This window comes from Crinia signifera, chromosome 19 (genome assembly GCF_055691185.1).
Source record: "Crinia signifera chromosome 19, ASM5569118v1, whole genome shotgun sequence".
Classification (NCBI taxonomy): Eukaryota; Metazoa; Chordata; class Amphibia; order Anura; family Myobatrachidae; genus Crinia; species Crinia signifera.
In genome coordinates, this window is record NC_139226.1 from 125899739 (window position 1) to 125921903 (window position 22165).

General features: G+C 47.5%; 1 long non-coding RNA gene across 1 annotated transcript in view; it reads left to right on the forward strand.

The window, feature by feature from the left end:
• The first annotated feature begins 509 nt into the window (after positions 1–509).
• LOC146042138 (uncharacterized) overlaps positions 510–22165 on the forward strand; it is a 78283-nt gene continuing 56627 nt past the window's right edge. The window contains exons 1-2 of the long non-coding RNA XR_014463757.1: positions 510–623; positions 8276–8390. This is a non-coding gene — a long non-coding RNA (uncharacterized LOC146042138). The remainder of the gene's footprint in view (positions 624–8275; positions 8391–22165) is intronic.

The following is a 22165-nucleotide window of genomic DNA, read 5'->3' on the forward strand; positions in this document are numbered from 1 at the left end:
TGTCACATACTGACTGCTGAGAGAAGTTGTGCTTCACACCCCAGATTGTTCCCTGGAAGAGACTGCCCTGGTGGGTTCCTTATGCTGTGATTGAGCTTCAGAAGGACTTTATGTAAGAAAAGAAGGGTTCACCTGGCCACATTGTTCAATGCTACCTGCGCTGACCAGGTAATGTACCATTGTCTTATATACACATCATCCAGGAAGCTGCGGATGTGAAACAGGTAGACAGCAGGGGAGCTGCATTGTAGCATGGGGGAGTTTAGTGAGGAGAACATTAAAGGTGTGTGTGTGGGGGGAGGGGGGGGGGGGGAGAGATGTATGATGTACAGTAGTTTAAGAAAAGAAAGTGCAGGCTGTGAGGTCTACACTAAATATACTGTATATACACACTGTGCAGGACTGCCTGGCAACTTTTCCAGATCTTTCCGTCAGGTACAAAATGCTCTGCTCCTGCGCTTCCTCTTAATTCATGATTGCAGTCACCTGTGGTGAAACACCTTTCCCATCATTGACCTCATTTGGCACAGGTGACTGCAATCAGGAGCCTAGGAGCAGAACATCTTGTTCCTGATGGAAGAGATCATGTTGGAGGGTCTGAAATAGTCTTTCATACAGAGTTGGTAGGTGATGTATTGGATTATAGTTCTTAATGGGGTTGATTAAAGTCGAAGCGAAGCAATATGAATATGGCCAGAAAGGAGGTCACTGAGCGAGTTGGGAGATGACACAATGCTGTTTGCGCCGCATGTGTCAGAAAACAGAATTGCAACATTACTTTAGTAACCTCAGAAGGGGAGCATGTAGAAATCCTCTTGTAAGGTGCAACCAAACCTCTTTCCCAGTGCTATTCATATTATTTTTAATTTAATTGACCATAATGATTTCCCATATATTTAATTATACAATTAAACTGCATCCCCTTTATGCCTATTTTGCCATGTTAATTTTGCCAATGGCATGTGCTGATAAAAATGCAGTTGGCAATTGCCCCCTAGATAGGGTGACCAACTCATCCCTTTAAACCAGGACACATATTAATTACACAGGTTCTGTGGCAGTTTAAAACCAGGTGAAATGGAGTCTTGAGGTGTGGCAGTTTAAAACCAGGTGAAAGCCAGCCACAGAACCTGTGTAATATGTGTCCCGGATTAAAGGGATGAGTTGGTCACCCTACCCCTAGACAAAAAGTTACCAGACCTATGATTGTTCTAGACATGAGTGTATAAAGGGCCCAATTCAGGTTGTTTTGCAAAAGCACTCTCCTTTAATGGACAAAACCATGTGCACTGCAGGTGGGGCAGATGTAACAGGTGCAGAGAGTGTTAGATTTGGATGGGGTGTGTTCAAACTGATATCTAAATTGCAGTGTAAAAATAAAGCAGCCATTATTTACCCTGCACAGAAACATAACTCACCCAAATCTAACTATCTCTGCACATGTTACATCTGCCCCATCTGCAGTGCACATGGTTTTGTTTATTAAAGAAGGAGTTTGCTTTTGCAGACCAACCTGAATTACTACCAAAATGTATATTATTGTAGAGATTACCTGTTTTTTATTATATTTGGCCTTAATGCTTATGTGTCTACTTTTTGCGCTATAATGGAGTATGACCTCAAATAAACAATATTTATCAATTTCTTTGTACTCTATGGTGGGAATGCTATTGTTGGGTGCCATCTGCTGGAGCTATTCAATTGTTGCTCCATTGAAGCGCCTTCGACTGCTGGAGCTTGCATTGAAATCCCCCTGGGGATGGCAAGCTGAAATGTGCAAAAAGTTACCAATTGACTACCCAATATATACTTTTTGCATTGCTCCAGTTAGCTTGGTTGGTTTTAGTTGCTTTCCGTGGCAAAACCCAACACTAATTACCTTGATATAAAAATGTATATTGCATATTGTCCTGCGATCTTCCATCACTTTAGTCGGACGATCCAGCGGCGATAACAATTGAATTCACCCCTGTAAGTCCCTGTTCTATGGCCATTGCCAGTGTTTTTACTGCGTTCGCAGAAGATATGAGATACTGAGTAGGTTAAGAAGTTTAACAAGTTATTTTTCGGCTATCCCATGGGTTGTTCTACTTTCAGAAAGGTACTTGGAGAGTTGGTAAGGTGTGGAGTAAACACTTCAGTGGAGCTGTAAAAGGGAGAGAGTGGGTGTGATGGAAAACAGAGCAGAACAGAGAGCCAGTGAGCCTGGTACAGGTCTGATTCCCATCAGCTGCACTCCTTCCATCCTCAGAATGATGGTTTCACGCATGACCTGGAATTCCACACACAACATGGGATTTGGTTTCTCTTTGAACTTGAATCTGTCAGAGCTTGTGGCTTCTAGCGACACATCTGCTTGGGAAATAGAACCACAAGAAAATAAAACACAATTCTGCTTCCTGCGTGTTGTTTGCCTTAGAAATGTGCCAGTTCCCCAAATGAAATCACGCAAGTCCATGTAATCTATCAAAGCTGCAAGTTTGTATATACTAAATTACTTATCCGTATTTTATTGCTGCAAAGTGTCTACTGATAGAATACCAGGTAGTGGTATTGCCTGGATTGCACTGGGCAGCCAGGTGGTGGTATTGCCTGGATTGCACTGGGCAGCCAGGTGGTGGTATTGCCTGGATTGCACTGGGCAGCCAGGTGGTGGTATTGCCTGGATTGCACTGGGCAGCCAGGTGGTGGGATTGCCTGGATTGCACTGGGCAGCCAGGTGGTGGGATTGCACTGGGCAGCCAGGTGGTGGGATTGCTGATATCAGAGAGGGGGTCTAATTAAGCATGGCTATGCCTCCACTAGCAGGAGAAATAATTTGGTGGTCACTGACCCTCAAGTGATTTCTCCTGCCTTCTTAAAGAGGGGGTCACCGAAGAGGGGTCGCACGATGACGTCCTGAGGCATCAGCTGCCTGCCCCCAACAGGCATCAGCTCACCTGCATTCCCAGACTTTTTATGGGGATGCCCATAAATTGCTGGCGGTTCCCATGACCCAGCCCCGTTTCCACCTCCCGCCCTCTCTCCCCGTAACAAATGGCCCAGCTAGTGTGTAACTTGCTGACAGTTCGTTGCCAGGGTCTGCACATGCACAGACATCCCCCCCCCCTCCACCAGGGCCGCCACTAGTAATGTTGGGGCCCGGGACTGACCTTCAGCCCAGGGCCTCGCGCACCGGCACCCCCCTCGTGCGCACCGGCACACCACCCCCCCCCCCAATTACTATTACTTACCAGCGGCGCAACATCTCCCAGGCTCAACATCTTCGCAGAATCTTCTCCCTCCTTCATGTCGGGAGTCGGGACCTGGAGCACTCACTGCACAGTTTAGCCTGCACAGGGCCGAGCCCCTCAGTATCCTAGGCTCGGGGCCCAGGACAGCTGTACCCCTGGCACCCCCCTGTCTGCGGCCCTGCCCCCCCCCCCACTGTCGGGAAGCGGTCAAATTTGCCACGATCCAAAAATCCAACTTGAACCACCCCCTTTGCTTCTTGCTTTGCGTCGTACAATGGTAACTTAAGAACAAAGGCTAATAAATAAGCTATAAAGGCACTTTATTAACCATCTACTGTAAATTAGACTTATAAATTGTTCTACTATTATGTGGCTTTGCATTTTTATACCGTGTAATAAAATACTATTGTATCATTCCTGAAAGACTTATCTGTGTGACTTCGGAATCTAGGTATTGGGATATATATTGTGGGTCCAGGTTCTATTATCCTGTGTCCAGTAGATGTTCCTTCCAGCTGTATCCAGGTTGAATTTAACCAGTCACTGTAACAGCGTAGTCATATGAGCCGCATAGTAATAATGCAGCAGTTGCTTTCCATCTCCTGGATGACAACGTGCTAGATTTGGTTGAAGTTTTTTAATATCAAAGATAAATTTTGTTATTTAATTTGGCAAAATAGGATTATGGAATCTCTAGAGGTAGCGCGGCATATAGGTATAAAACACTAAGGAGAAAACCTCTTTCTGCCAGCGCATGACAAACCTGGGTAATTTGTTAAAGCCGCCGTAAGGGACTGTAAGAATTCAAATGAAAAATTTGGTTTAGACCTTCAGAGATAAGCGCTCCTAACTACCTAAGGGCCGAGTGCAACCATCAAACGCTGAAATTGGATTGCAGTGCCGAAATCTAAATCTCAGTTTATGTGATCTAGAATGCTTTCATTTTTGAGCAATCTTATGTAAAAAAGATAATGACAATAGTGCTGAAGGTTCTTGCCAGGAAATCCAAATTAATTTGAAGGGAGAGTTCCATATGTTCTTCACCTGAACTATACACTGATAGTGTTCATTCTAGCACCCTGCGTCTTTCAAAACCTGTGCAGTTCCACTGCGCTGCCTGTACTAGAAGTACCACAAATCTGTACTAGAAGTACCACAGCAGAGAGCGACAGCCCCAGGCAGGGAAGAAGAATTTCCTGGATTTTGAAAGCTGCAGGGTGCTGGAATGAACACTACCAGGGATATAACTAGGTGTGTGCCAGTGATGCCCAGATTTATCAAGCTTCAAAAGTGATTAAGTAGAGTGATAAGAAAACTAGCCAATCAGCTCCTACCTGTCATTTTTCAAATCCAGCCTGTGACATGGCAGTTGGGCGCTGATTGGTTGGCTGTTTATCATTCTTCCTTTTTATCACTTTTTGAAGCTTGTTAAATCTGGCCCCAAGTCTTCAGAGCAGGAAGGTACCAGGCAGGAGAGGGGCTGTCCCCACTCTGCATCTGGCTGCTGCATGAGAGAGGGGTAGGAATGGAGGAGAGGCAGGTAAGGCTGTTTCTACAGGAGGGACGAGAAGTGCAATCGCATGGGTCACTGCTCCTCGCACCGTGCGACTGCTATTGCCGCCAGTTCCATCCTCGCCACATGCCAGTGCCATGGACTTTAAGCTGCCAGCGGCTCTGGGTGCTCTTCGATTTGTCCCTCTCACCCGCCTCCTAGTACTCCCCTATAACCAGAGAACACTGGTTAGCACAGAACACCCATACACACATGGCTATAGTACGTGTGTATGGGAGATCTAACCACTAGGAATTTCCCTAGCATGCGTTGCTCAGCATGCAGGCTAGCAGAGCGCGCTCTGTGTGTACAGGGCTTAAGTGTCTGTAAGTGTGTGTGTGTGTGTGTGTGACTGTGTGTGATGACCCCGCCCCATGTAGCATATCCACCGTTTGGTGACTGCTGCTGGGAGAATGGCATCTCCCTCCCCTGGTGGCAAGATACTGTAGTTGCTAAGGGGCCCATTTATTAAGTAATATTTGCGGTTAAATCCCCGAAAACATCCGTTATCGGGGGTTAACTGCAAATATTAAGTAGCACTGAGATGTATTAATGGGGACAGCAGCAGGAATCTCCGATCCCTGCTGCGATCCCCCCCCCTGCAGCGCCGCCGGCCGCATCCCCCATAGGTTTCTATGGGGGATGCGAAGCTGCCCGATGTATCAACATCGGGCAGCCCGGCATCGCACCCCTGGACTATCGCCATTCTGATATGGCGATAGCCTATGGCTACATATCACACTGCCCGAGCGGCAGTGCGGTCACAGGGGTCGAGGGGGGGTCAGCGCATAACCGCGCATGCGCAGACTCCCTAGCTTCCGGCTACAAGCATCGCAGGGACAGGCTCCTTTCGGAGCCATATCCCTGCGCCTTTCAGGTAATACATTCGGGTGAAACAATCGCATTTTACAATGCGATCCTGGGCGGTAATATTCCGCCCAGATCGCATTGTAAATGGGATCATTGATAAATGGGGGCCAAAGACACCAGGAGTAAGAGTAACATAGTAATTACGGTTGAAAAAAGATGTTAGTCCATCGAGTTCAACCTATTTGACTTGCAAACTACTGACTTGAGTAAGTCATCTCTATAGGATTCCCTAAGTTGCCAAAAATGTATCCAGTTTTGATTTAAATTCATTAACAGTAGTTGCTGTAACCACCCCCACCGGCAATGAGTTCCAGAATGTTATGCGGGGTACACACCAGGACGACCCGCTCACGATGCACATCGTGAGCGGGTCGTCAGTGTCTCGTCCGACCCGCTCACGGTGACGCGGGGGGGCACGACCCGCTCACGATGTGCACCGTGAGCGGGTCCGATCCGATGGCGACCCGCACCCGGCTGTATGGTCGTCATTGAGATCCTACCTGCAGCAGGTAGGATCTCAATAACGACCGACCGACCATCGGATCGGTATCGGTCCACACCAGGACAGAAAAGGGCCCAATCAGCACACAATCTACATCCAATTGATCGGAATTGGATCTAGATTGTGGTGATCGGGCCCTAGTCGTCCTGGTGTGTACCCAGCATTACTGCTCTGAGTGTATATCTTTTCTTAGATTATTTTGATATATGTGCCGTTTGTTTTTCAGCTCTGAAAACCATGTGACCACTTTTTTTTTTTTCAAATTTCTCGGTAGTGTTCGTAGCACACAATTCGAAATGAGCGTGAGGTACATAAGGTTTTTAACCTTGCTAACAAATGAATCTTACTTGGATACCAAGTAGATCAGAGAGGGTTTTTGAATTTGGAGTGAGAATTTCCAGTTAGTTTGGTGTATTTTGGATGAACAATATAAGTATTAAAGTATTGTCATTATTTTCTGAATACTTTATACATAGGGATTTTATTTGCTTCCCTATATGTGTCCAAATAAAGCACAAAACAGAGCAATTTAATTGTTGCTCTATTCAGGTGCCACTTAGGCTTCGGAAGACACATTTCTTATTTTTGCCGCCAATTGAGGTGTTGAGACAAAATATGTGAAAACTCTGCGGTTTGGGCGCCCATCTTTATTTGGCTTTCCCATTGTAATGTTGTTTTGTAAGGCCGGGGTGTCCCTATACTTCCCGGTAAAACCGCAGGAGCGGAAATTTTTGTTTTTCACTATAATTCCCAGTTTTTCAACAAAGTTTTTACGCTATCCTATTGGATCACCATATAAAAAAACCATTTCGCTACAAAAACACATCGGTTCAGTGAAAACTGTATTTTTGCCCAACGCAGCCTTGTTTTCACTGAAAACCGCCCTGTTTCTGGGAATTTGCTTTGGCTGAATGAGGCAGTCGGAACAAATGCCAAATACTTGACACGGGCTGGCTTATTGGGGCTAACTAGAAGTCCCCAGGTGAAACCTATTACACCAGATCAGCAATCACGGATAATGGGATATTGGCCTTAAGAACAATGGGTTGTGTGCACACCCTGTAGTGTTTACTCATGATGCCCTGTCCTGCGGGTCGAGTGGTTGGTCCTCACACCCTGTAGTGTTTACTCATGATGCCCTGTCCTGCGGGTCGAGTGGTTGCTCCTCCAATCAGACGTGCTGCAAGTCTGATCAGTCGTGACTGGGAGCAGGTGCTTTTAACCACATGCGACTGGTCGTTCAACGGCTCATTAGCCTGGCGTCACTTGAGTTGCAGGTTTCAGGCAGTTTAGGTGGATACAATCGGTTGGTAGACGAAAGGGTGTATGCAGCAGCTGGATAGTAGAAAAGATTGTGTGCACATCGGGAGTACATGGTATTTCCAAAAACCACCAAATCATGATTCTGGGACTACCGATTAGTAGAAGGGAAATCTGGACACAATCATATCGTCATCCTGGTGTATGGCCAGCTTTAGTGTTCTGTAAGATTTGCAAACTTTATGGTCTGAATTGTTTTTCACTGTTTTCAATTAAAAATATATGTAAATAAATATAACATCATGATGATATAATACTGATAAACATCTTCTGTATTGTTACGGGGGGATTTCTGGGTCCCTCAAGAAAGTTTACAGTAAGTTTTTAATATCTGCTACAATGATCTCAGTACAACCTCCAACATCCTAGTTTCTAAATAAAGTATGGCAGTCCGAGTTATGAAATCATCATAGGTATTATGCAGGAAACAAGAGTCTATTCTTGAATAAGACTAATGCTGCTGGGAATACAAAGTGAAATGTTTTACTGTGGGGCACATAATTCACAGCCCATCTAATAACTGTAAGCTCTGCAGAAATGTATGATTTTCAGTTGCACTTGGAAACTGCATTGTAAATAAACGTAGAAACCAGCCATTCAGACATAAATCCACAGAACGCTAGGGTGGGATAAAATGCCTTCATTGGGTGAGTTTAAATGGCCGCTTGTCTCCGGGAGTTTTACTTCTCCAAATGATCAGATTTATTATACAGCTATTTGGAAAGTAAAAACTGAAATCATTGCGATGTTCAGTAGTTTTGAATGAAACTCTTAAATTGTGTTTGTTTTATACTGTAGGTGAAACGCCATGTAACCAAAGGGAACCGCCATTATTTCAGCAATCCAATGATTCTGTTCAACATCTGGGATCTGAGTGGGGTGGGAGGCCCACTTGGCATTGCGCCACCCACAGGTAAGACTGTTCTGTGGAAAGGAAAGAAAATAACTCTGTATATAGATATAAGATTTAGAATATTGTGTCTTATGAATTTTTTTTATGTCCTTTATTATTTTCCTTGACTAATACTATATTCTTAACTTATGTAACAAAGAGCCCTCCTTATTACAATCAACAAGGCTCCCTGTGTTTTCCCACCTATCTGCCACCAACATTTCAGAAGTGTAGTGGTCTCTTCTTGATCTGATTAGTTAATGCCTACTTATACCCCTTTCACACTTGCAAAAATATCCCGGGTTTTTGCACATGAACGCGGGATTTAGCTCAGTGTGAAAGGGTCTTGGATGAATATCCCGTTTTCAGCATTCTGGGATCTCTACCCAGGTTCTGACCTGGGTAGAACCCGGAATCGACACGGGATGCGGTCAGTGTGAACGGATATTCCTGGTCAGTGTGACCCAGATCCCATTCACTGCAGTGAAAATGCGCCGCAGGGAGGTGCTGACACCTCCCAGCGCCACCCCGGCCAAGCCTCCACATGACGCCACCCACCCGACTTCATTCCGGGTCGGGTGGCCAGTGTGAAAGGGTACATTCCCGGGTAGTATCCGGGAACACATTTCCGGGTATGACCCAGGTGTGCGAATGTGAAAGGGGTATTAATAGATGTGTAGCTAATCACAATTCTGCTCTGCTACCTCGCTAGGCATTAACTTATTGCACCTTGTGAAATAAGTTAATTTCCTGTATTTCCGCCTATTTAATATACCTAGTATACATACAGATGACTAGTCCTGTGCAGTACAGGGTTTGTAATAGTTGTGCAGCCAATCACAAGTATCCTCTCATTTTCTGATGGACGTGAGATGAGTTCTGATGTGCTACCTGTCCATGTATGGTCTGCAGAAATTGTTTCAAATGTTGCTTTCTCAAACATTAGCAGCTGAACCTGTGGCCATGTTTAGTAGATACATTTCCAGAAGATGCAGGAACTTGTCACAGTCTGATGAAAAAACATATGAGTTAACTTGACAGAATCGTACCTGCAACTCATAGGCTGTATTACATTACTATTGCTCTGGTGAAATGGAGACTCAGCTTTAGCTGCTGTCCCAAGTGTCCGCAATCTCCATAACCTGAGGGGTATGGGGTAGGTTTTGCTAGCCACGAAATCTAAGGCAGCAATTATTTATAGGTAAAACAAACTAAATGTAAATAACTTGGGGTCCTTACTGTTCACTCCATGGGCCGTATTCAATTGTCCTATCGCACCCGATCTAACGTCTAAAGTTATGGGAAATCGCGGGGTGATATGCAATTGTTTTTGTTTATCGTGCTTGGGTTTAGCCGGGCATAGTGGCTAAACCCGACCAAACCAATGGGCACGCTGTGAAGTAATGTTTCAGTGATCAAAGGGGTGACTTTTTGTGGATTTTAGCTCTGCACCAATCAATGGGGGTGTGAGCTGAGAATTTCATCTCTGGCAGCAAGACGCGCCCAAACAGAGCTACATTTGAATGGCTTTGTTGGGCGCCCTCTAGTGTCTGCCACTGTGAGAAAAATATTTGAATATGGCCCCTTTTTATCTTTAAGAATTTGAGCACTCTCTTGCCTGCCTGTGTCATCCACAGGGGTGCCGAGAGAGGGGGGGGGGGGGGGGCAGGTACAGTTTACCTGGGCCCGGGTCTGTCAGGGAGGCCCAGGTCTGGACACACAGGTTTTTTTTATTTGTGTGGTATTATATGTAATAGACATTACAGTGTGTGGCATAATATGCTTTGAGTATTGGGGTGTGTTGAATGATGTGTAATGGGCATTATGATGTATATATGGTGTATATATGGTAAAATATGTAATAATAGGTATTACGGTCAGCGGCGTAACTATAGCACCGCAGCCACCGCGGGGGGGGGGGGGGGGGGCGCTGTACATGTGGGGGCGCCGGGGGCTGCGGTGCTATAGTTACACCACCCCCCCCCCAATCCCCCGCAGACTTACCTATCTCGCTGGTCCCGGCGGCTCCGTTCTTCTGCTGAGGACCACCACAAAATGGCCACCCCCATATAGCAGACAGTTCTCTGAAACTGTCTGCTGTATGGGGGTGGCCATTTTGTGGTGGTCCTCAGCAGAAGAACGGAGCCGCTGGGACCAGCGAGATAGGTAAGGCTGCAGGGGATGGAAGGGGGGGGTTTGCATGGGCGTCGGGGGATTGGGGGGTGCTTGGCGGGGGGGGGGGGGGGCCCTAACGGAGGGGGGGAGCTCAAAACTTAGATACGCCACTGATTACGGTGTATGGCATAATGTGTACTGTCCACTATGGTGTGTGGCATAACGTGTAATGAGCATTATGGCATGTGGTATAGTATGTAATGGGTGTGTGACATGTGTAATAGGCATTACGGTGTACATTTTTGTCCTTGTGTCCACCTTGGAAGCAGTGGCATAACAAGGGTTTGCAGAGTATGCAGGGAGCTCCGTCCGTGGAAGCCCCACAAAGTTGTTGTACCGGGGCCCAGGATTTCTCTTAGCAGCCCTGGTCATCCACATTTGTAAATCTCCAGATGGCGCCTTACGTTCACCAATATCTTTTGCATGCAGAGGCAAGTGTGTTGTCAGCCCATTTGTGAAGGGTTGTTCAATTCATTCTTGTTCCAGAGATAAAGGCCATAGATAGAGACTGAATGCATAAATCCAGAGCAGACTTTACCCTCAGGAGGAGGATTTGGTTTGTGTCCTTATTTTGATTTCAGAGCTTTGAAAACTATCACAAAAAAATAAAATAGATTGTATGAACGTAGCCATCATTGTTTTTTTTGTTTTGTTTACCAAATTATATCTGCATAGTATTTGTACAAAAGAGCAAACTGCTTTCATCCCCTTGGATGGACACTGCGAGTATCTTGCCTGGACAGTGTTATATCTTGATGATATTCTAATATTAGTGACACACTAAAGGCTTATAACAGAAATTCTGGGTGCCTATACTAGATATCCTTCCTCTACTGCAAACTAGAAAATTGTGTCATTGGGGAACAAGTAACCCTACTGTAGGCATAATGTGTCTTAATCAGGTCTCCAGGTGGATCCCAAAAAGCCAATTGTGAAATGTCAAGCAGTGTTAAGGAGCCCATACGCGATGCATCACATAGTACGGTACAAAAAGTATGTGATGCACATACCTTTTTGTACTAGGTACACATCGGATCGGATCGCAGTGCATGCACACTGCATGCACTAGGGATCCGATCCGATGTGTGCTAATTAAGTCCCAAACGGATCCGTTAAACGGACCGTGTATGGGCTGCTTTAGTTGGGGATGGCTAATTACTGTCAGCAACTAGTTGGTTGGTTGGACTGAAAATCTGGTAAGCAACTGACAATCAGCAGTTTTCTCACAAACCCAGCAAATTGGACCAAAACATTCAGTTAAATTGTTTTACTCACGTTTTGAACTACAGTGGTCTTTTTGTCCATTTCCATATTTCGGGAGCAAATGACTGAATTACGAATGACATTGGCTCCCATCCAGTTCCAGATTTTTTTTTTCCTCTCATACAATCAACTAGTTGGATGAAAGTTGGTCTAGGGCAGTCATGCGCAACCTGTAGCTCTCCAGCTTTTGTGAAAATACAAGTCCCAGCAGGCCTTGCCACAGTTTTGCTATTATGCTAAAACTGTGGCAATGCATGTTGGGATATGTAGCAACAGCTGGAGAGCCACAGGTTGCCCATGCCTGGTCTAGTGTGTGGCCAGCATTAGGAAGGCATAAAAGTTATGTAATACCACAGAATTGAATAATGGAATGAAGTAAAAAAGGCTGTAATTTAAAGCCATATATATAATGCACACAAAGGCTTTGATACAAGATGGAAGAGACAAGGATCGAGGGCCCTTCTCGTGAGAGCTTACATTGTAAAGGGTATGGCACTGCAGTTGAAATAGAGATAACAGTTGGTGAAGGGATGGGAGAGGTTAGGTTGGGAACTATTAGGCTTTGATGAATTAGTGAGTTTTAAGAGAGCCCTTAAAAGGATTGGAGAAGAGTAATAACGAGAGCAAGAACAATTGTTTATCACTGTATTATTTACCACCAGTGTACAGATAATACTGAAAATGTAAAACCACATGGTATATAGGGGTACAAAATCTCTTCTCATGCCTTTCCACATTCAGGAATGATTTTCTATTTCCATTTACTTTGCGTTATGAAGTACTTAGCAAAAACATTGGGTGAGATTTAATAGGATGAGAGATTCAGAAAGTGAGAGATTCTGTAAGAAATCTCCAGGTTTTTTTAAAGCAGCAATCATTTACACTGCAAAACCAGTATGATTTTGCAGTGTAAATGATTGCCTCTTTAAAAAAACTGGAGATTTCTCACAAAATCTCTCACTTTCTGAATCTCTCATCCTATTAAATCTCACCCATTATTTCTTAAATGTTTCCCTTTCTTAATCCCTTGTTTTTGGAGGAGTTCACACAGGATGCTGCAAGACCTAAAAAATGCTGTATAGTCTACTAAAATTGCTTAGAAGTATGTATATATTTAAATGGTAATCAGTTAAGATTTGTACTTGATGCATCAGATACTATATGGTATTTTATTGGAGAATATCAATCACCTTGTTCTGTTAATTTCAGTTTTCTTTGATGTTTGATAATAACCTATTACACCTATGTAAACCGTTCCGGAATCTCTCATTTTCTCATTACGTGGTAATTTAAATGCATTCCAATATATCTAAATAGATTACATCTCAAACATTAAGGATGATTTGGCAACGTATTTAATATGCAGATTCTGTGAATAAATCTCACTAAATCCACTACAGTCGGTTGAAGAATCCGTCCTTTTATTATGGTGCGGTAAATCAGAGCTAATAGCTTCAATTAGAAAATGTTTCCTAGTCTCTCCCTTACTGGAATGATCATGCAGGATTGGTAAGAACCGAAAGCCTAATTCAGATCTGATCGCCGGACATATTTATTCTCAAAATGGGCGAAACCATAGGCACTGCGGGTGATGCAAATATAATATGTGCGATATAATATGTTACATTTGGGTGAATTATTTTGTTTCTGTGCAGGGTAAATACTGGATGCTTTATTTTTAGACTGCAATTTAGATTTCAGTTTCAACCCACTGAAATGGGGCAATACACACGCCGCGATATGAGGGCTTTTTGTAAGCGATCAGACTAGATCGCCTCGAAATGAAGCAGGGATCAATCAGTGTATTTACCCCCCGGCGACCGCACATCGCCTGACTAGATTTATACATGCAGTATAAATCTAGTCATCGCCAATGTTCTCTCATCAGAAAACACTGGATGTGACCATTCACTTAGGACCCTAGAGATGAGTAAACTTGCTGGTGGAGAACTTGAGTTAGGGTCACAATTAGTAAGTCGAGTCACAGCACCAAAACCTGTTGAGCGGTTCTTTGCACTACAATAATGTATAAACCTAATTTCACAGAAGTCTCCTACAGAGGGATCATTCGCGTTGCAGATCACAGTCCTCAATATTATCCACTAGTTATAAGCCCGTCAAAATGACAGCTTCTGCAGTGTACTTTGAGCTGTGACCGTTTTTAGCCTACAAACTCTCCACCGCACCCCCATTCCCTATCTGCTCCTACCTCCAATCTGTCTTCACAGCTCCTCTCTCTATATCCAGCAAGTTTGAAACAGACCGGTGTCCCTGCAAAAATTGCTTTTGCTTTCTGTGATGACCTATTTTAGCACACACAGGCGGAATTTGGTCAGTTCGAGTGGCCTCTAGTGGTCACTGGGGGCACTACACATCATAGGGGTGGGCAGGGGGGGGGGGGGGTACCTGCGGCACTATGCATTGGTCCGGGCAGTGCTGGCTGGGCAGCGGGGTCCTTGCGGCGCTGTGCATTAAGTCGGCGGGGTTCATGCGGCTACTTGGAACTAACTAGCGCTATTTGCCGGGTGGTGGCGCGGGACGCGCTGCTGAGTTTGAAAACACTGGGCAGACGTGCGGCCAGTGTTTTCAAATTGGGAAGTGCTTCCCACGTTGCCGCCCGGCAAATAGTGTTAGTTCCAAGTCGCCACACGAACCGCCACACGGACCCCGCTGCCCGCACAGACGCTGCTTCCCAGCCACCGCTGCACATAGATGTGTGACAGTGGTGCTTCCCCACTGTCACACACCTAGGGATCGGACCAACACATTGTGGGTGCTAAAATGCACCTGCAATGTGCCACTGATGGGTCTCAGATCCAACAGTTTGAAGCTGCAGCAGGTTCAATCTGTAGGGTCCGACCCGATGCGCACGGGACCGTGTATTGTAGGGGTGGCCAACCGGTCAGAGGCAAAGAGCCGAAAAATATCAGTTGCCAAGCCAAAGAGCCAACGTCATGCGCGCGCCGAAGGCGCGCGCGCCAAAAAGGGGCGTGATCAGGGGAGTGGTCAGGGGCGTGGTCATATGACACAAGGAGAGTGGCCACATGACAAAACTTTATGCCCCCAGTGCCATATATGCCCACCACAGTGCCAAACATCACATGCCCCCCACAGTGCCAAACATCACATGCCCCCCACAGTGCCAAACATCACATGCCCCCCACAGTGCCAAACATCACATGCCCCCCACAGTGCCAAACATCACATGCCCCTCAAAGTGCCAAACATCACATGCCCCGCAAAGTGCCAAACATCATATGCCCCCCACAGTGCCAAACATCACATGCCCCTCAAAGTGCCAAACATATGCCCCCCCACAGTGCCAAACATCATATGACCCCACAGTTAGGAAGCTGGGCCCTCCAGCACAGGTGTTGCCCACAGTGCAACACCTATGCTGGAGGGCCCAGCTTCCTAACTAAAGGGCCCACCTAGAGGGCCAGGAGGGCCCAACAAATAAATGAGCCACGGGCCAAGAGGGCCTGACTAATGCGCACACAGGCCAGAAGGGCCTGAATTTGCCCACGGGCCTAGTGCCCGACACCCGGTGGTCTAGGGTGGATGGAGGGTAGGAGGCCAAAGGCCCCTACCTGGTGTTGGGAGAGGCCGCTGGGGGGAGCTTCGTCAGCTCTTTTGCTTCCCACCCCCGCTGGCCTCTCCGGGAGCCATCTTCTTTTTTCTTGCAGAAGGCGCCGGAGATCTTCTGTCTTGATCCCGGCGTCTTCTGGCCTCTTCAGCGGCGCCGGAACTCTTCTCCCCGCCGCCGTCTTCTGCGCCATCCTCCGGCGGCTTCTCACGTTTTCAGGAGCGCTCCTGCGCTCCGCCGGCGTGGAGAAGACTTTTCGCCCTCCCGCTGGCGTCTGATGTCAGACGCCGGGGGCAGGGCGGAAACGGCGCGGCGAGCGCTGATGGCTCGCCGCGGTCGTTTCCCATTGGCCGCCGATGCGGCGTTTTGAATTTGGCAGCCGAATTGGCGCCAAATTCAAAACCCCGCTTTGCAGACGGGAGGCTGGAGCCGCAGTTTACAGCTCGGCGAGCCGCGGGTTGGCCACCGCTGGTGTATTGGGTCGGTGGGGATGTTGGACACATCTGATTTGGGACAATTTCTCTGCCCGATCTGTCAGGATCAGGCGGAATCGGATAAGAGTATGGGCACCTTTAGCACCCAAGGTCACATTGCAGAATGGCACCTGCAGGGAGGAGCCTGTCAATGCACAGTAGCTGTTTCTGGTGAGGGTTCTAGGAGAACCCTCTGCCGGCTGTAAATGCATAGCCCATAGACTACAACGCAATATTTCCATCTTCAGGTGACAGTGTAATTTCCTAAAGTTCCAGATATTTGGAAATCTGGCAGCATTACGGCTGCAGGTGAGAATGGAGGGATCGTAGCAGGTATCTGAGATCACTATGTCATACATTCTGGGGGTGCAGATCTCTGCAGATAACCTCTGAAAAGAAGTGTATACGGGGAAATAGTATGACGACCGTGCGTCATATCCTGTGTACTGCCTATGAACTTATGTATTATTTATTTGCCCATTGCTACCATAAGTATTTTATTTTGTATAAACCTACCACATGCATTTATCAAATATATAGCTGAGACAGCAAGGCGATACTCCGCTGATTGAAGATACGGAGTTGGAGCCAGGCAGTCTCTCTCTCTCTCCTCTTGCCATGACACTTAAATAGCATTCCCCAAGTGAAAGACCGCAAATCTGCACCACGCACACACTCTGTTCTCAGTGGTTTTCTTTCTGTCAAGCGCGAATTGCTTTGTGCTTCTCCGCAGAGCAAGGAACAACAACCCTAAAAATAGACCCTCACCACTTTTTAGCCCAATTCATTAAGCGGTGATAATCCACTTGTCCATCTCTGTAGTAAAACCAGCTTTGTGCAATTCAGGAAAAGGGCAAATACAAAGTCAGAGTACCGATGTTGGCATCTCGTTTTGCGAGCAGAAGACCTGCACCAGAATCCCGACCTTGCTGAGGGCGCTGATGCCAGAATCTCAACTGCTGGGATCCGAAAGGGAAGTATGCAGGTGGGTTAGGTCAGTGGTGGTAGATTTGGGCACTAGCAGGGGGACTTATGAGTAGGCTGTGGGGCGGGAAGGTTAGGCTGCATATTAGGAAGGTAAGGGTTGGGCACTAGCGGGTTTTGGGTTGGGGGGGGCAGAGGGGAGGTAAGTATGACTAACGGACCACTGCCGATGTTCCCTCTATTGAGATGCTGACATCTGTATTCTGGCCACCGGCATTCCGTCCGTCATGGGGATTGTGATCTGTGTGCAATTTTATAACCGAGATAAGCTATACTTATTGCAGTGTTTGGGGGCAAACCGGACATCATTCAGGATTGCATTTTACCTGCTTCCCTTTGTGCTGCTGTTGTCTTGCAGTGTACCACAGATGGCGCGCCTGTCAGCCAGCATTTAGAATCACCAGATCTCCTGAGCTGGCCCAGGCTGGCGCGATCGGCTCAAACGCTAGCACTTCCCCGTCAGCACGGCGGTGGGGAGCGGATTCCCTGCCTGTCTCCGCTTCAGATGGGCAGGGCAAGTGGGGGTTGCGGGGCGCCAGCGGGCTCCGACAGAATGGGGCATCTTGTGTGCGCACCCTTCGGGTAGCGGCGGCTGGTGAATGGCGATAGAATTGCCAGGAGCAGCTCACATTGTGTATCTGTATATACATGTGCAAACACAGGGCATGATTGCAATGGGCATTTGGGGCCATATAATAATCTGTCTTAGTGAAATGACTCTCATATTTTTCATTAATTTGCAGCACTAGGTACAATGTCCTGCCTCAATTCCTCCTAACACTGGGGGTTATTTTGGTTCAGTCTTTCTGACAAATCCGTTCTTAGATGGACAAAACCATGTGCACTGCAGGGGGGCAGATGTAAAATGTGCAGAGAGAATTAAGTAAGTAATCTGTGTCCCCACGCGGGGCTCGCCATGCATCGGGCTCGTTTTATGTATCCCCTCGTGGGGCTCGCTGCGCTTGCCATGCTTTGGGCTCGGTGGCTCGCCACACTTTATATCAACTCCACGCCGACGTGGATAGTGGTGATATGAACAGGCTGGGAGGACGCGTACTGCTTCCCATCGCGGGGCTCGCGCTGCTGCGCTGTGAAACTACACAAGTACCACAGATAGCTTTCTGAGTTTGGCTGTGGGATGTAGAGATGGTGTACACACACGGCAGCGATAGGGGCTGATATAGCTGGGAATATGGTCGCTGGCAGCCGGGTGTGTGCTACCGTTTTCAGCCCCGTTCTGAACGTAAGCTCCTGCGACCAGCTGATTTCCTCTGCGGCACCGCTGGCAGAGGTTTTTATAATCAGCGACCATCTCTGGTTGCCGATGAAAAGGGGCATTGAGCGATATATCGCTCGCTGATATATAGCCTGGCAGCACCCTTAGCCTGCTGGCGGGCATAAAACAAACCCCTACCCTCTGCCGGCACCCACTTACCACTCCACCGGCACCCACTTCTGTGTGGTTAAGCCAGCAATAGCTTAACCACACAGAAGTCAACGGGCTTTACTCCGCAGCGCTGTTTGAGGGAATTGTCACGGATCACTCCCGCGTGCCCCGCCGTGACGCTCTGTATAGGACAGCTAGCTGCTATCCTCTGCATTTACTAGTTACATGTGTTAGTACATACAGTATGCGATATTAACAATGCGTTACACGGCAACGTGTGATGGGATGCATCGGTGGAGGTTCGTACATCCTGCCCAAATTAGTAGGGCTTACAAGATAGGGCCAGCTGCGTCCCGTCCCGGCACTAGAGCAATACTGAATTGCTGATGCATTGGCGTTCGCTTCCATAATTTGTGATGAAGCAGAAATGGGTCTTGAATCCAATTGAAGGACACTACATAAATAAAATCATATTTTATATATAGGGCCAACGTAAACTAACATAAATGACTCCCTAAATACAGAAATAAACAAACATTTCCCCTCTACTTGTAGACCGTCACCACCTGCGGTAAGAATACACTCTGTGAATGACCCCTCCTGCCTGTAATACATACGGGATAATACAGCGTTAGGTGACCCAGCAGCAGAACTTTGGGACTCAGCTCAGACACAGAACTCCGAGCTTTATTCCAGCTGACAGTTTCAAGTCGCCCTCTCGCCTGCCGTCTGTTGCGATCCCCCTTGCAGCGGCCCCGCCACACACTGCCGGGAGCCCCCGAGCCGCCTCTATCTGCCCGGCCGACAGCTCCAGACGGCTCAGAGCTCGGAGCCTCCCCCGCCGGCGCATCGATCCGCTCGCCTTTCATGTGACCGGCGCTGTGGGAGCCAGGCTTCCTGGAATCAGCCCAGAGAGGGTCAGAGCCTTACCGGCCGCGGCGCTTCCAGGCACCGACACATGGAGTGGAGGAACCCTTGCACTGCCAGTGACAGCACACTCTCACCACTGCCTCTCTCTATAGTATAAGGAACCATAGATCCGCTGGTTATTGCCGAGGTGCAGCTGAGGCTAAACCGTCATAATGACAAAGTGTTCGGATTGTCAGCAACCTTCCACTCTCCTGTCCTTGTGGCACTACAAAGCTCAGAAGGCCCTGGCAGTGGCTGCTGGGAGTTGGTTCCTAAGCCTGCTATTACTTTACAAATAATTATTAGTCTATGCCAGTGATGGCTAACCTTGACACTCCAGCTGTTGTTGAACTATACATCCCAGCATGCCCTGTACCCGTTTCAGCATGGGCAAATAGTAAAACTGTAGCAGGGCATGCTGGGATGGCTAACCTTGACACTCCAGCTGTTGTTGAACTATACATCCCAGCATGCCCTGTACCCGTTTCAGCATGGGCAAATAGTAAAACTGTAGCAGGGCATGCTGGGATGTGTAGTTCAACAACAGCTGGAGTGTCGAGGTTAGCCATCACCGGCCTATGCCATAGCAGGAGCATAGCATACCTCCCAACTGTCACGATTACAGCGGGACATTCCCGATTTTCGGGTCCTGTCCCGCTGTCCCACCCGCGGCAGGCATTGTCCCGCTGCGGGGGGTGGCAGTTGGGAGACCCCCCAAACTAATAGAATAGACGCTGTGCGCATGCGCACAGCGTCTATTCTCGTATGAAAATGAGGTCGCGGCTAATTAGCATAAGCCGCGCCCTCATTTGCATACGCCCCGCCCCCTTTTCGGGCGCTCGCGCGACTTCGCCGCGCGAGTGTCCCTATTTCCCAAAGACAGAAGTTGGGAGGTATGGCATAGAGATAGTAAATAATCCTTGTGTGTTTATTTGCAGACTGATTGTAAAGATGTCAGTGATTGGGTTTCCCAGTCAGAAGGTTGACACAAGCATTAGGTCGACAGTGAAAAAGTTGACATGAGTTTTTCATGTTTTTTTTTTTTTTTTTTTTTTTTTTTATAAAAACAGGCGGTATTTCATACCCCACCATCCGCTAGGGTGTGGAGTGAGAATATAATAGTGTGACGAGCCTGAAGCCATGCAAGGGGACACGGGACACTGATAAGGTGTCAATGTCGACACGTTGATATTCAGGACAAAAATATGTAAAAAACTCATGACTACCTTATGACTGTCGACCTAATGATTGTGTTGACCTTCTATATCTATGGACCTCCATACCCGTCAGAAGTGTCCAATTCAGTTACACAAAACTGATGCATGGGGGTATTTGGCCCCATACAGTCATCACTATCCACATCGGTATCAGGATGGCTCACAGCAGTGGTGGAGCTACATATGTGGCAGACTCCGCGGCGGCTTGGGGGAGAGGTGCCAGCGGGGTCTGTGGTGGATGCCGCTGGCTGAACTGACAGGCGCCCCAGGCAGCAGGGAGCGCTGAGCTGGTCCCGCCCTGTACATATCTAATGAGCAGTGCAGTGCATAATGAATGAGCGGGCGCCCGTCCCGTGCATATGTAATGAGTGGGTCTTGAGACTCTCATTTAATATGCATTGTTCTGGGTCCACGCTCATTAGATATGCAAGGAGCGGGACCAGCTCACTGCTGCCCGAGTCACCTGTCTGCGGCAGGCATGCAATATTAAGTATCAAGGGGATTCGAAGTTGCCATGTATCTGGCAGCAGCGCATCGCATACGTGGGCTGCCGCCATTCTGAGATGGCGGTAGCCCATTGTAGTCTATGGGCAGTGGGGGGGGCAGCACTAACTGCGCATGTGCAGACCCCCCTGGGTGCCCGGCTCAGCACATCGCAGGGATGGGCTCGTTTCGAAGCATTGTAAATGCGATCATTGATTAATGGGCCCCTAAAGGCTTAATTAATACCCCTTGTATGGTCCGGGCATGTAGCAAAAACTGGGACCACACAGGGAGGCTGTAATCTCCCCTTCCCCATGTCCCTGGTGAAAGCTATGACAGGAGACTCCCCCCACCTGCGATGTCTTGTCCAGGTTCACTTTCCCCTTTTTATATTCTGTGTTCCCTGGGGGTGCTATATTGCTTCTCATCGAAACCTGGCCTCTAAATGACCTTTGGCAGCGCTCGATCAGGGACTGGGTGACAAAAACAGATGGTGGTGAGAGATACTGATCCCAAATCTGTTCTCGGCTGGTCTGCTCACATCTCACAGAAACACTTTGTAGTTACCATGTTTGTCACCAAATTGTACAGAGTTACAAATGTCGTTTTATGAAGAATTAACCACAATATATCTTTTATGGGAACTTCTGATTCCCTTTGTGTTTCTTTACAAAGCTTTAACATTTGGAAACATTAATGTTTGTTGTATTGATGCAGTGGCGCAAACAGTTTGCTAGAATAGGAAGGCGGCAGCAGCAGCCCAGGGGTTAATGCGTTGCTATAAGAATAATGGTGCACCAGTGAACATTGATATCATTTCTGTTATTAATCAAACTTTAATTAATGACTTCTGGAAATAGGACGCAGCTGAGACTATGACGGGAGATGAGTTTGCCGAGCAGTCTCTCCTCATGTACACAGCTGAATACTGTACTGGGGACTGGGGTTTGGTCCAGTATGCTGCATATTTTATTATCTAATGTAGGGGTGGCCAAGCCGGTCCCCGAGATCTAACCAACGGTCCATGTTTTCTAGATCACCTAGCTGCTGCACAGCTGTAGTCATTAGTAACTGTCACATGACCCAGATCACCTAGCTGCTGTACAGCTGTAGTCATTACTAACTGTCACATTCCCGGTGGCGTAACTATAGCTCCGCAGCCCCCGCGGTGGCGGGGAGGCGCAGAGCAAGTTTGAGCGCCGGGGGTCTGCGGGGCTATAGTTACCCGCTGCTGTCTGCGGTACCTGCCTGCCGTGCCGTGACTGCCGTCACAGTCCCGTCTCTCCTAGCGCTGGCTCCTGCTTCTATAATGAAAACAC